Here is a 14,814-nt window from a genome sequence, read left to right on the forward strand (position 1 = left end):
GGAATACCCTGCATAAAGCACCCAGAGTCAACGCACTACAGCTGGGTATTGTGTAAATGTAAAAGGTGTGGTAAGAAGTGGCGCTGTGTATCTATAAGGGGACAACCCCATTGCATGAAGTGTAGGACGAGTTCTGCTGAATCCATAAGGGAACAGTTAGCCAGTGCTGAAATAATAAAAGCTTTTTGTGGTTGGGAGTGGTTAATCCCAGAGACTTGGGAAATTTATGAGCACAATTGGAACCGGGCACTGATAGAATTGTGCCGGACTAGATTTTCTTGGAAATTAGAGAAACCAAATCGAAGGAGATATATTGAATTGCTGAGACTAATTAATAGAATCCAGAATTTGGAAATAGATGAGTCTCAACCCGAATCAGTGGAGGAAAATTAAATAAAGTTGAGTCTATCCCTTGAAGAATATCTCTGCTGCCGAGAAGAGCCTAAAACCTCGTTCTTCCCTGCACAGGAACAGACGAAGGAAGGCAGAGAGATAGACGTGTAGGGAAGTGACCGAAACAGAAATCACTGAAAGTGAAGGGAAGAGACTCAGACAGAATGGGGAAAAATCTGATACTAATCATAATTGGAATGATTTTTATGAGTTTTCTGGGATGTGCCCACCAACCATTTGAGTGGACTTTAACCAGGTCCAAAGATTCTAAAGTTGTACGAAAAGGAATAACTGCAATAGGTCCTAAATTTAATGTGACAGTGTGTGACTTACTAATGGCTAATATACCTCAAGAATGTGGCAAGGGAGGGAGAAAACCCTCTGTTGTAGTAAATAAAGGAGCCACATATTGGTGCCCAACTTCAAATCCAGGGAAGTCCTTTTGTAACTATCCTGGGCACTACCATTGTGGATACTGGGGCTGTGAGACCATAGCTACTGCTTGGAGACCTGAAAAACCTGACAGGTACTTACGAGTACAGTGGGGACCCCCGCATTGTGAGCCTCCTGCATTTGGAGGATTTGTGCTCCCTAATGAACCCTCTAATTGTGAGTATTTACAGGTGCAAGTCTTGAATCACGAGGACCGAGGGTGGTTGACTGGACGAACATGGGGAGTAAGATTAGACAGATTGTCAGCAGACCCAGGTGAATATATAACCATAAGGAAACAGCCATTAACCACCTATTCTCAGTTAGTAGGACCCAATTTGGAAATGAAAGAATTCAGGGACCACGGAACGGAAAAAGGAAAGGAGAAAGTGAATAAAGTCCTCACTAGTCCAGCGCCACGAGAATCTAAGAGTATCCAGACCTTTCCTAATAAATTACCCAAGAGAGAAAAGGTATCACAAGGGGGAGTGGGATCAATGTTAAACATGGTAGAGGCGTCCTACAAGGCAATCAATTACACGGACCCTGACATGACCGAGTCGTGTTGGTTATGTTATAATGTGAGGCCTCCCTTTTATGAGAGAGTGGGGCTGAACCTCACCTTTAGTGTCAGTACAGAAGACAACCCCAGCCAGTGCAAGTGGGTAAAAAGGGAAATAGGTCTCACAATGTCACAAGTTAGTAGACAAGGGACGTGCATTGGGAACATCCCTCCAGATAGTGATGATTTATGTGGTACTAAGGTGGGAAAATTGGAAGAGGGAAAGAGTAAGTGGGCTATACCACACCAAGGTGGGTGGTGGATCTGCTCTAAAACCGGTCTAGTCCCGTGTGTGTCTGTTTCTGCTTTTAAAAAGAATAATGAGTTTTGTGTTCAGATAACCGTGCTACCTCATATGTTGTATCGTTCGGAAGAATCTGTTTTGGAGTCCTGGGAAGTGAGTAAGCACAGAATACAGAAAAGGGAACCAGTAAGTGTAACAATCGCAATGATTTTAGGGTTGGGAGCCACAGGTGCTGGAGTTGTGTCCCTGGTGCAACAGGGTCATGGATTGACTGCTTTAAGGGCAGTGGTGGATGAGGATTTGGACAGAATAGAAAAATCCATATCTTATTTGGAGACTTCTCTAAATTCCCCCTCAGAAGTGGTCCTGCAGAGCAGACGAGGGTTAGATTTGCTGTTTCTGCAGCAGGGAGGGTATGTGTAGCACTGGGTGAAGAATGCTGTTTTTATGCTAATCATTCCGGAGTAATTAAAGACTCAATGACCAAATTACGTGAGGGAATATTACAAAGAAAAAGAGAAAAAGAAGCCTCACAAAATTGGCTAGATACCTGGCATCACCAGTTCCCTTGGCTAACTACCCTGATCTCAACTTTAGCTGGTCCTTTGATAATGTTGTTTGCTTCGCTCATTTTTGGACCTTGTATCCTTAATAAGGTTATAGCATTTGTTAAGAATAGAATTGAGACTGTGCAGTTACTAACAATGAAACAGCAATATGAGGACATGAGTGGGAAGTCTTCTACAGAAGATCAAGCCTCTCTCTTGGAAGTGGCTAAGGAAGCAGTGATTGAAATTGACCAGCAAATTTACGAGGAAATTAGGAGGGGGGATTGTTATAAGTGAAACTAGGAAATTTGCTGTTCAGAATATGATAAAAGTTAATAAAGTTATAATACTGTTATTAATGTTATTACAGCAGTGACTGTAATCACAAGTTCGAGTGTGTTGCAATTACTAACCACGGGATTTATAAGCTGCGGACTGTTAAAACCACAACGCAATAGTGATTCAGCATACTAATAGTTGCTGTTTTGAAAGTGTCTAATTTTAAGGGTATTAATAGAAAGCAACATGGAGACCAGCAGGGGATGGTCGACCACGAGGACCAACCGTCATCCCAGCAGAATCTTCCTACATCACGGCCCATAAGGACTATTAGCCATTGGACTATTGGTCGACAGCTCCTGGCAACAGCTCCAGCCCGCGAAAAGAGGAACCAACCTGGACTTGGCCCGCGAAAGAGGAACCATACAGAGTTTAGCCCGCGAAACCTGGACCAATGGACTGATGAACTGACACTGGGGGGAGGTGGCTAACAAGGGGTATAATAAGTCCTGTTTTCTGTTCCCTGATTGTGGTCTGCGGCAGGAAATTGGGTTCCTCCCAGGCGCCCGGCTGGCCGTTTTTGCTTATTGGCATTAATAAATATTTTATTCCTTGCATCCTAAATTATAGCCTTGTTTCATCGATCACACATCTCCATGGAAGCAGTCCCCAGTAATGGGTTTTAACTATGCTATGGCATAGTTGCCACGTTTAACTATGCCATGGCAACCAGTTATAGCCACCAATCTCAGTGAATGTTCCCACGGTAACCCAACTCCAGTAACTGGACTGTGATTGTTTCTGACCTCAGCAACCAGCTTGTGGGAATGTTGACACAGCAACTGCCATAGCTATGCGTCATCAGATGGTTTCCATAGAAACCAACCATAGCAATGGACCTGTATGGTGGTTGTGATGGCAACTGGCCCTGGCCATTCGTCTCAGTGCAGGTGTTCATGGAAACAGTCCCTGGCAATGGACTGAGGGATGGTTGCCATGGCAACAGCCCTAGGTCACGAGAAATGGTTCTGGTTGCCATGGCAAGAGTCCCTGGCAATGGACTGATAGTCCAAGTGCTGGTTGCTATGGCAACAGTCCCTACTGATGTCTCTCTGAGTCTGTTTCTCCAGCACTGCCCCTCACACCTGGTTCCATCACTAATTGTGGCGACATCTGAGCACCTGCGGGACGGGGTACAACCCAGAGAGCAAAAGGGACCAAACTCCTGGGCTGAGGCACAGACAGTTATGGAGCAGCAAAAATCAGGAACTCCCTCCCTGCTTCCCACAGGCAGGAGAGTGTTCAGCTTCCCCACGGGAGCAGGGCTCCACCTCAAGGAATGGTGACTTCGGGACACAAACACCATCGCTCCCAGTGTTCCCTCCTTCCCCAGTCTGCCCTCCTTTCCCACACCTGACAGTGATACCACATGGTCTGGGACATTGCTGGGGTCAGTTGGGGTCACCTGTCCTGGTTGTGTCCCCTCCCAACTCCTGGTGCACCTCCAGCTCCCTTTGCTGGCAGGACAGGACGAGGAGCAGGAAAGGCCTTGGCTCTGGGCAGAAACAAAAACCTCCCAGAATTTTCCCCCCTGTTCCCAGTCCAGTCCCAGAGAAGCCCCCCGGAAGGAAACTTACTCCCTCCAAGCCCAAACCATCTCCCAATGCCCATTCCCCAGCACAAGGTCTCACAGGGTCAGTGCTGTGCCCCTGCCCCAGCAACAGGGCATTGGGATGGTTGCCATGACAACCAACCTTAGCAATGGATTCTTATATGGCTTGCCATGGCAACCAACCTTTCAATAAGATTGTGGGATGGTTTCCATGGCAAACAACTCATGGAAGTGCCCAGGAGTGAGGTCCCTGGCAATAGATTTATTAATGGTTGCCATGGAAACTGCAGCAACGGCCTCCCTGCAGGTTGTCACAGCAACCGACATAGCAATGGGTCTTTTTGATGGTTGCCATGGCAACCAGACTTAGCAACAGGTCTCAGTGCAAGTGGCCATGACAACAGTCTCTGGCAATGGGTTTCTATGATGATTGCCGGGACAGTTGACCCAAGCTGCCACAGAAACGTCACAGACCCAGAATTCCATGGCACAAGCCCATAGCAATGTGCCCTAATGCAGGTTTCCACAGCAAACAACTATCACAACTGGTCCAAATCTTGGTTGCCATGGCACCACACTTAGGAAGGGGTCCACTGATGGGTGCTGTGGTAACTGACAAGCGGTATAGGATCGTAAATTGCTGCCATAGCAACGGACTCTGGTTACGGGACTCAGCTTGTTCCCATGGCAACTACCCCGGGGTGGTTGCATCTCCATGGAGTTGCCATGGGCCATGCATGAGCAACATGTCCTGGTGATGGTTGTCATGGAAACTGACCACAGTAACAGGAAATTGTGATGGTTGCTAAGGAGCCAATTTACCACAGGCACTCACAGAGGCTTCATGGTGACAACAGAGGTGTCTGTGCTGCTAAAGAGCTGTGATGTCCCATGCAGTGACAGGGCTTCCATGGTGACATCCCAGGGCTCTGGACTACAAACCAGATATATTTATATAAATATATATAGGATTTGTTATGATAATGATTAAGTAAAAATATCTTAATCAGAATTATTTACTACCCAGTATAGCAGCTATAACAATTGTTGTAATATAGTGCACTAGGAAGCAATATTGAAGCAACTGTACTAAAGCAATTGCATTTAACCAAAACCAATTATTAAGTAGAGATTGATGTCACTCACCCAGACCAAAGACCTTAGGCAAATCTCTTTGGCTTAGCCTTTAGGAGTGACTTTGAGGGGTGCCCCCACTCCAGGCAGGAATCTCCACACACAATCCCAAGAAGGGATATGTCAGAAGACCTTGCCTTTAAAATTTGGGACTGGGCTTTTCTAGTATAAAGTGCTGGACTGTCAGTCAGGTGTGTCCAGGCTATGCCAGCTCAGCAGTTTTGGAGAAGTTCTCAGTGGTGTCACTTGTTTATTCCTTTATATCCAGATATTTTACAAGGTCTGCCAAATATTCTCTCACTCTCTGGATGTTTAACCTAGGGACTGATGAGTCAGGCTGGTTTCAGCTTTGTTCAGTCCCCAAAACAGCATGACAACCTCCTCCCCACCCTTCTTAATTTCCCACTGAGGGCTTTTCAAACAGGGTCTTGCTGGAGTTGTTTTACCCCATTCCAGGCAGAGCATCCTGCAACAGGACCCCCATGGGACACCTGTGCCTGCTGTTCCAACTCTTTTCCTCACTGTCTCACCCCTTCCTCATCATCCTCACAATCCCCAGCTCCCCTGACAGCTTGGTATCCCCCCTCACCTTGCTTGGATTTGGTGACCTAGCCCCTCTCAGCTCATTTTGATGGTCCAAAGCCCCATCTTTTCCTCTCTCTTCTCCCCCTTTCCAATTGTCCACAATCCCCAGCCATCACTGATCTTGGTTTGGGTTGTCGCACCCCTGTCCCGCTTGGTTTGGGTGTCCCACTCCCTCTTTCCTCCTGCTTTCCCACTGTCTCTCCCCTTCCCGCTCCCCCGAGTTCCCCTCGCCTGCAGCCGGGGGGGTTCCCAGCACCACCAGTCCGGCCCCAACTCCTCCCACACAGCCCATCCCCAGCGCTGGGCAGGTGCTGACACCCCAAAAGTAGCTGGGCAGTGCCGGGGGGGTCCCCAAAAGCGACCCTGGCCCACACAGCACTGGGAGCACCAGTCTGGCCCAGTTTGGAGCAGGCAGGTGGCATCACCGTCCCGGGCAGGGTCAGGTCCCTGTCGCAGCTGCCACCATGCTAAACTGAACCTGAACTTGATCAACAGTTTATGCCTAGAGGCCCAACAGCACTTAACTTAACAGCACTTAACTGATAACTGAAGTCAAACAATTTAGCAAAGCATTCATATAGAATTTACGACACCATAACAGTAACTCACAGGCCTGACCGACTTACAAATCCAAAGTGCTGAAGAATCCAGGAGAGCAGTGTTCCCGGGACATTTGTTATGGCAGATTCACCCTCACACAGACAGAAAGAGTCTGGACAAGGTACCTGGGAACAATTCCCTTGGGATTCAGGAAAATCCTCCCTTGGGATGCCATTGCACATTCTCAGAAGAACGGTTGAGCCTCGAGGAGTGAGAGGGATCAGCCCCAGATCTGCTGTTGGTCAGGATCCTCCGAGTGCAGCAAATGGGAGAGTTGGGGGCTCTGAGAGGCCTAAGCAAAGGGAGGTTGCTGTCGCAGCTGCTGTGGCCTCAGAGAGCTCAAAGGGTCTCAATCAGCACCACAGAGGGGGCTTTAAGGCACAGGAACTGTCCATCCTGGCCCCAGTTCAGGTTAGGGACTTTCTCTGAAAGTTGGAGAACAAAAATACGATTCCACTTGGGTTGTTCTTTGGGCAACAAAAACAAGTTTCCAAGGCCGTTGGTTATGAAAAGCAGGAGCTCATTAGACAGCACCAGTTCCTATGAGCAGACAGTGTTTCTGAGCAGCTCAAAAGCAGCTCAGTCCAGGGGCTGTTCCTCAAGGCCGAGGCCTAATGAGCATGTCTCAGATCATAGCGAGGCCTGGGGGGGGGGGGGTAAAGCACTACCACAGTGGGTTACAAGGAACATGGGTCACCAGAAACGTTGGTCAACAGGCCTTTACCCACCAGGTCTCTGCCCAATGTGAGTCACTGTGGATCATCCAACATGGGTCCTCCAATGGGTGATGGAGTTGGAGCAGCGGACGAAGCTCTTCCCACAGTTGGGGCACTCGGATGGCTTCCCTTACTGGTGGGTCCTTTGGTGTGAGGTCAAGGCAGAGCTCTGGTTGAAGCTCTTCCCACATTCCCCATATGTGTAGGGCCGTTCCCTGGTGTGGATCTTCTGGTGGCGGATCAGGTGGGACCTCCAGCTGAAGCTCTTCCCACATTCCAAGCATGTGAAAGGCTTCTCTCTGCTGTGAAGCTACTCATGGACCACCAGATCAGAGCTCTGGTTGAAGCTCCAGCCACCTTCCCAGCACACGGGGGGGTCTTTCCTCCTCAAAGCACCATGGAGTGGGTTTGGAGCTCTTTCCCATGGGGAATGTTTGTGGCTTTTCCTCCCCATTGCCTTCCTGTACAGTGGAGCTGTTCAAAACAGCCTCTTCCATGAGGTTCTGCCAGGGAGATTTGTCCTCCATGGTCTCTGTCCTCAAGTTGTTGTCTGGGGGAGGAAGGACAAGGAGAGGGAGGAACAGAGGAGAGGAAGGAACAAGGAGAAGGAAGAAGGAGAAAAGGGAACAAGAAGAAAGAATGAGGGAGAGGAAGGAACAAGTTGAGGAGGAAGCAAGGAGAGGAAGGAGCAAGGAGAGGAAAAAGGAGAGGAAGAAGGTGAGAAAGGAAAAAGAAGGAAGAAGAGGAGGAATGAAAAAAGAGAAGGAAGGAGGAGAAGAAGGTGCAAGGAGAAGAAGAAACAAGCAAAACAAAGAAGGATAGGAAGGAACAGGAAAAAAATGGAGTAAGGAGAGAAAGGAAGGAGAAGGAAGGAGAAGAAGGAGAAGGAACAAGGAGAGCAAGGAAAAAGCAGAAGGAAGAAGGAGGGGGAGGAAAAAGGAGAAGGAAGGAAAAGGAAGAAGGAAAGAAAAGGAACAAGGAAAGCAAGGAAGGAAGGATAGGAAGGAAGAAGGATAGGGAGGGGATTTGACTCTGTGCCAGAGAGAAGGGCAAGGAGATCCCCCCAAATCCGTCCCCGGCAGGACGGCGGCGGCAGCGGGGTTGTCCTGCAGCCGGGGGCGATGCTCAGCTGGGAGATACAGGACAAAACAGGGGCAAAGGGGCACTGACTTCCTCCTCACCTGCCTGGGGGTCCTGGAGCATCTTCCTCGCAGCCTCCTCCTGTATTTGGCCAAGCTTTGGGAAGGAGAAATCCTATTTTGGGGGAAAACCAAGGTGTGAGTTGGAGGTTCCTCCTGCCCAAGTCCATCTCTAGAAGTCACCAGGCATCTTATGTCCACAAAAACCTACAAAACACCAAGATTCAGCCCAACAAATATCCCCAAAACACCGACACAGCCCCAAAAATCCCAAAAGGTTATGATTCAGCTAAAAACCCCTCCAAATCATCAATACTCATCAAAAAATCTTCAAAATATGAAGAGTCATCAAAAAAAAATTTCCCAAATACCAAGATTTAGCCCAAAAACCCTCCAAAACACCAAGATTCACCCCCATAAAACTCAAAAAGTTCAAGATTCAGTGAAATAAAACCCTCCCAAGGAGTTCCCCCTCTCTGGTCTCTCCACTTTGGGGTTCTGGGAGTTCCCTATCTCCAGGTTGTAAGGGGTGCTGTGAAACACAGGAGTCCCTCCTCTCTAGTCTGCTCCCTTTGGGATTCTGGGGGTAGTCCTTCTCTGGGGTCCCCCCGTTTATGGATGCTGGGGGTATTCGGGGTCCCAGGGGTACCTTCTCCCCTCATTCTCTGCTACAGGGTGCAAGGAGTCCCAGGGGTACCCCCTCTCTGCGGTCCTTCCTTCTTCACGCTGCTGGGGATCCTGGGAATCCTAGGGATCTTCCCTCTCTGGGATCCCTACTTTGGTGTCCCAGGGGTCTCCCCTTTCTGCGGTGTCCCCTCTCCAGACTGCTGGGAGTCCTGAGGGTCCCCTCTCGAGGGCCCCCGTTTCAGGGTCCCAGGGGTCCCCCCTCTCCGTGCTCCAGGCTGGCAATGAAGGGCCTGACCCAGGAACACCAATCCCCACTGCAGGGGGGAACACGCATCCTCCCGCCCACTGCCGGGACTCTGCTGGCAGTTTTTTGGGGACCCTCAAAAAACACCTAACAGGAACCTCAATATCCCCCCGAGGGGCATTTGCGGCTCATTTTGGAGTCTTCAAAGATCCAAATGTCTCCCCCAAAAAACCCCCAGAAATCCCTCAAGACATTTGGGGTGAGCTCCCCCTCCCCAGTCACCTTTGGGATGCAGGAGGGAGGGGCGATGCTCCCGGGGGTGGGGGGCTGCAGATACAGTCAGCAGCAGAACAGCAACGTTCCTGCTCTTCCTGCTCCTTTTCCTCTGCTATCCCTGCTCTTCCTCCCACTACTTCTCCTCCTGCTGCATTCTTTCTCCACCTGCTCCTCCTCCTCCTCCAGGCAACCCTGGCTGTGTGTCTAGACTGGGAACAAGAGGTTGGAGAACAGCTGCAGGACAGGGCCCTGGGGGTCCTGGTTGGTGACCAGTTGGCCATGAGTCAGCATGCCCTGGCAGCCAGGAGGGCCAACGCTGTCCTGAGGGGCATCAGGCCCAGTGTTGCCAGCTGGGCCAGGGAGGGGATTGTTCTGCTCTGCACTGGGGCGGCCTCACCTCAAGTTCTGGGGCACTTTGGGGCACCACAATATAAAAAAGACATGAAGCCAAAGGAGGCCATGAGAATGGGGAAGGATCTGGAGGGAAGGTTTTATGAGGAGCGTCTGAGGGCACTTGCTTTGTTCAGCCTGGAGAAAAGGAGACTGAGGTCAGACCTCAGTGGAGTCTTCAACATCCTCCTGAGGGGCAGTGGAGTGGCAGGTACTGATCTCTTCACTCTTGTGACTAGTGGCAGGACTCTACAGCTGGAGCTGAGTCAGGGAGGTTTAGGTGGGATGTTAGGAAAAGGTTTTTTCCCCCAGAGGGTGACTGAGCACTGGAATAGGCTTCCCAGGGAAGTGGTCACAGCACCAGGCCTGTCTGAGCTCAAGAAGCATTTGGACAATGCTCTCGGGCACAGGGTGGGATTCTTGGGGTGTCCTGTGCAGGGCCAGGAGTTGCACTCGATGACCCTGACCCTCCCAACTCAGCCCATTCTCTGGTTCTATGAACTCCCTGCTCCGCCTTGAGACAGGTTCAGCCCACCTGACTCACTCCCTGGGGAAGGACCGGATGTGCCCAAGGGAACAAAACGCCCCAGAAGTCTGTTTAACGAGAAAAGGGAGTGGATCGGGTCCCCTCGCTTTCGTTGTTCTCTCTCTTTCCTCTGCCTCTTCCCTCTTTCTCTTCTCTCTTTCCCGGCCCTGTTTCCCAGCTCCGGCCCAGCCCCGCGGCAGCACCAACGCGGGATTCAAGCCCCGGGGCCATTCCTGCTTCCCTTCCCGGCCTTTCCCCGGGCCCAGCCCGGTTCTCCTGTTCTGTCCCACCCCCGCACCGAGCTTTGGGGGGCACGGCGGGGACTGGGGGGCTCTGCTGGGCCTTGCGAGCCAGCGCCCGGCAGGACTTTGGGAATGCGGGGGGAGCTCCTGGAAGTGTTGGGGACAAGAAAACACAAGAGCTCCTGACACGGGAGCGGGTCTTTGTTCAGCCTGACGGGAATTCAGAACGAGCAGCACGGCCCCGACCGCTCGCTAGGGACAGGGGGCTCGGGGGTCCCCTCTCGCCAGGCTCTCTCTCTCCAGGGCCCAAGGGATGGGGACACGAAGGGACCCCAAGGGAAGCCCTTTCCCGCCGTCCCACCTCCCCTTATTCCCCCTCTCCCACCCCTTTCCCACCGTCCCCCCAAACCCCGGCTCCTTCCCAGCTCCCTTTGGGGGTGACCCACCGCCCCTCGCGCTCAGTTTGGGGGTCCCATCCCCTCTTTTCCCCCTCTCTTCCCCCCTTTCCCACCGTGTCCCCCCCGCCGCTCACCCGAGAGCGCCTCGCCCGTGCGGAACGAACAGGAGGAGGAGCCGGAGGAAGAGGAAGAGGAGGAGGAAGGAGAGGAGCATCACACACTCCCCGCCCCGCATCACGTAGGTGACCGGGGAGGGGGAGTTCGCCGCAAATATCTTGGGGGTGTCTGTTTGTTTTTTCCTGGGGGGCGGTTGGGGATGTTTGGATCTTGCAGGACCCCAAAGCTGAGCCGCAGATGGGGGTCCTGGGGGTAACTGGGAAGGGGCCTGGGGGAGGTTTGGGGCAACTGGTACAGACTTTGGGGATCCTGGAGGCAACTGAAAGGGAGTTTGTGGGTCTTGGGGGTACCTGGGAGGGAGTTGAGGGGAGCCAGGAGGGGGACTAGGGGTGTGATTTGAGCAAATGGGGAGGATGAGAAAGGGGTTTGCGGGCTCCCGGGCAGTCCGAGAAGGGACTGGGGGAGGGTATGGGGACTCCTCAGGGGACCGGGGACAACAGGGAGTGTGGTTGGATGGTCCTGGAGGGGCTAGGAGGGGGTTTGGAGATTCCTAGGGGAGCTGGGTAGGGACTTGAAAGAGGTTTCAGGAGTCCTGGGTGGGCTGGGGGCAACTAGGATGAAATTTAGGTGGTCGTGGGGGTATCTGTGAGATGTTTTGGGGGCTCCTGACCCCCCCGGGCCCCCAGACATGTTTCTGGACACCACCCACAGCAAGATGCTGACGGGGGGTGGGGGCTTTGTGTTGAGCTTCGTCTTCCTGGCACTGGGGCTCAGCTTCTACCTGCACCAGAAGGTGAGGAGGGTCCCCAGGGGTCATGTCCTCCTCTTCCTGGAGTGTGTGTGCCCCCTGGGGGACTCCCCAACCCTGGTGTCACCCCCTTTTCTCTCTGCCCACAGATCCTGAGCCAGCGGTGGCCACAGTCCCTCCCCGTGGCCTCAGGCCCAGACTGGACACCCCCTGTCCCCCTGATGATTTTGGGGGGCACCATGTGTCCCCCCCTCCCCGTTGTCTCTCTGCCCCTGCCCAGCTGCTCCCAGTGACCCCAGTAAAGCTTCCAAGTTCTTCCCAGTCCCATTTTTTTGGGGGTAGTGAGGGGGCCTTGGTGCAAACAAATAATGCCAATATCACCATGGGAGTCTCCTCTAGACCTCCCAGCCGGGACAATGATACCGATGGATTATTCTTTGAGGTGCTAAAGGACACTTCCAAGTCAACTGCCCTTGTCCTCATGGGGGGCTTCAACTTGCCAGAAATTAATTGGGAGCATCACACAAATGATACAACCCAGGCCAGAAGATTCCTTAAAAAACCTGGATGACAACTTTATGGAACAGGTCCTAGAGGAGCTGACTTGGAAAGATGCCCTCCTTGATCTGCTGCTTGTCCACAGAGAGGATCTTGTGAACAAAGTGGAGATTGGGGCCATGTTGGCTGCAGTGACCTCAAAGTGATCAAGTTAAAAATCTCTGTTAATAGGAGAAAAAGTGACAGCAAAACCTCAGCTCTGGCCATGAGGAGAGCAGACTTCAGGCTGCTCAGGGAATTAGGAAGGAAGGTCCCCTGGGAAAATGCTTTTGCAGGTGCTGGGGGCCATCACTGCTGGTCACTTCTCAAACATCACCTCCTAAGGGCACAGGAGCAGCAATTCCCAAATGTTGCAAGTCAAGCAGGTGAGAGAGAAGGCGGCTTGGCTGAGCAGGGATCTTGTCTTGGAGATAAGGCAAAAAAGGAAGGTGTGTGCCCAGTGGAAGCAAGGTCAGGTGACATAGGAAGAATTCAGAGATGCTGTTTGGCATTGTAGGGAGAAAAACCATGTGGCCAAAGCTCCTCTCCCCTTCAAACCACCAGGAGCCCACTCACTCCCCCTGCACTCACCACCCCTTGCACAACTCCCAGAAAGACTCCTGCCAAAGCCAAGGCCTGCAGGGCACACGCATACAGGGCCTTGCCTGGGGCTGGCACACAGGGAGCTGACACTGCTTTGGGGCAGTGGGGACGGGAGCCTCAGGGATGTGGTCCTGCAAAGGCAGGGGCCCAGGCAGCTGGGACTAGCCCTGCAGGGTCAGAACTCCCTCCCTGGGGCAACCTTTCTACCCTGGCCCTGTGAATCTGAAAAATCGGTCCAAGAAACTGCTCAGAGACTTTTTTATCTTTAAGCAGCAAGGTATTTGTTTATTCAACGTTGGGAGCAAGCCAACTCACACTGGAAAAACTTGCTCACCGGCTCCTCAGAAAATCAACACTTTTATACAATTTTCAGATGTGATTAAATGTATATTCAAGTGATTACAACATCTATCAATGCATATTAATAATAGGCGGAGTATAGGTGGAGCTCAGGTGGGGCTTGGGGCAGTGCTTCTCTTGTCTCTCCATTTCGGAGGGTAGTTCCCGTCTTCCTCCATGGGGTAAGGGGCTTCAACTCATCTTCCTCAGCTTGACCCTTCTTCTTTTCCATTGTTCTTGACCCGCTCACTGGAACTTGGAAAAAGCCCTGGTTCCAGGCCTATTTCTCCTATTCAAATGTCTGCTTGATCCTGTTATATTTCTAATTTATTGCTTCTAGGCCTATTACATGTTCTTGTACTATTCTCTGAAGCTTTGGTCCAGTAAGTAGAACAGAACGAGCACAGATTGTTGTGGATGTTGGTAACTTGTTTGCAGGCCCAAATTTCTTAGTTAACTCTTTTGGGCCTAGCCTCCTGTTTCATTCCCCCCTTTTTGTTTAGAATTTACGAATTCTTTCATCAAGTTCTAATGGATTTTGATAGGTATTCATCACAGCCCACATTATCTGCATCCTTCTAACCATGATGCTTGATTTGTACCATAGCCAAACAATTAGGACCAGTAGTAGAATCATACTAGCTCCTAATACCAATATTGGATGTATCAAATAGTGGAACACTTGTGATGCTGTAGGGGAGTATCCTATAAAGATGTCCCACCAGTGGTGCTCTCCCACTTTTTCTACTTTGGTTAGAACAGTTTTTATGCTCTCACTGTCATGTTCTACTTGCCAGAGCATTCGTTTAGTCGTTCTGTTTACTTCCTGGACCAGTTTTTCTATATCAGGATGTTTAAGCATTGCTTTAGAAGATTAATGTTCATTCCTATCTGTAACTTTGGCACATCATGGTACATTATATAATGAGCTTCAATCAGTTGTCTAGTAGTCACTGGAACAGTATAATCAAAGTCACAGCCTGTGATTCGAGTAAAGTTACATACACAAAAATTGGTACCATTCGCGATTTCATGACAAGCATCTATAGTAAAATTAGCACAAAAGGTCCTAACACATGCACATCCATTTCCTACGTAATAGACTTGTGATTGGGCTTTAGCATGGGGAAGCATCTCAAAGGTGCACAGACTATTCTCAGTATCTAAGCATAAATCTTTATTTTCTACTACAGCATTTTCACAGATATATCCTAATTGTCCTTTAGGAGTACATGCTTCAGTACTGACTGATTGCCACTTTTTCTTGGTGTGATCATAACTTACCCAAACATGGTCTATGGGTCTGACAATTACATTTTGGTGTATGGCTCCTAATGTCAGGATAGGAAAGATGGTCTTTTCTTTAGCTGCACTGATAGTGAGTACATAAGCTTCAATTTGTTCATGTTGAGGGTTGTAAGTGAAGTTCCCTACCTGCCACCACGCTTGATAATTTTTCTCAAACTGTGTAGTAGAACTGTTTCTAGCTATTATTTCTCTTACCTCCTGTGGTAATATTCCTG

At 50.5% G+C, this 14,814-nt stretch overlaps 1 long non-coding RNA gene across 1 annotated transcript; it reads right to left on the reverse strand.

Moving 5' to 3' along the window:
- Window positions 1-3,715: 3,715 nt before the first annotated feature.
- LOC127461652 (uncharacterized) lies at window positions 3,716-11,114 on the reverse strand. Its single transcript, XR_007900191.1, has 3 exons — window positions 11,082-11,114; window positions 8,287-8,451; window positions 3,716-7,655 (listed from the first exon to the last, which is right to left on the reverse strand). It is a non-coding gene; the product is annotated as an uncharacterized LOC127461652 (long non-coding RNA).
- Window positions 11,115-14,814: the final 3,700 nt, after the last annotated feature.

The sequence above is a fragment of the Manacus candei genome, unplaced genomic scaffold, assembly GCF_025592945.1.
Source record: "Manacus candei isolate 608988 ecotype Guabito, Panama unplaced genomic scaffold, ASM2559294v1 h1tg000110l, whole genome shotgun sequence".
In the NCBI taxonomy this organism is placed as follows: domain Eukaryota; kingdom Metazoa; phylum Chordata; class Aves; order Passeriformes; family Pipridae; genus Manacus; species Manacus candei.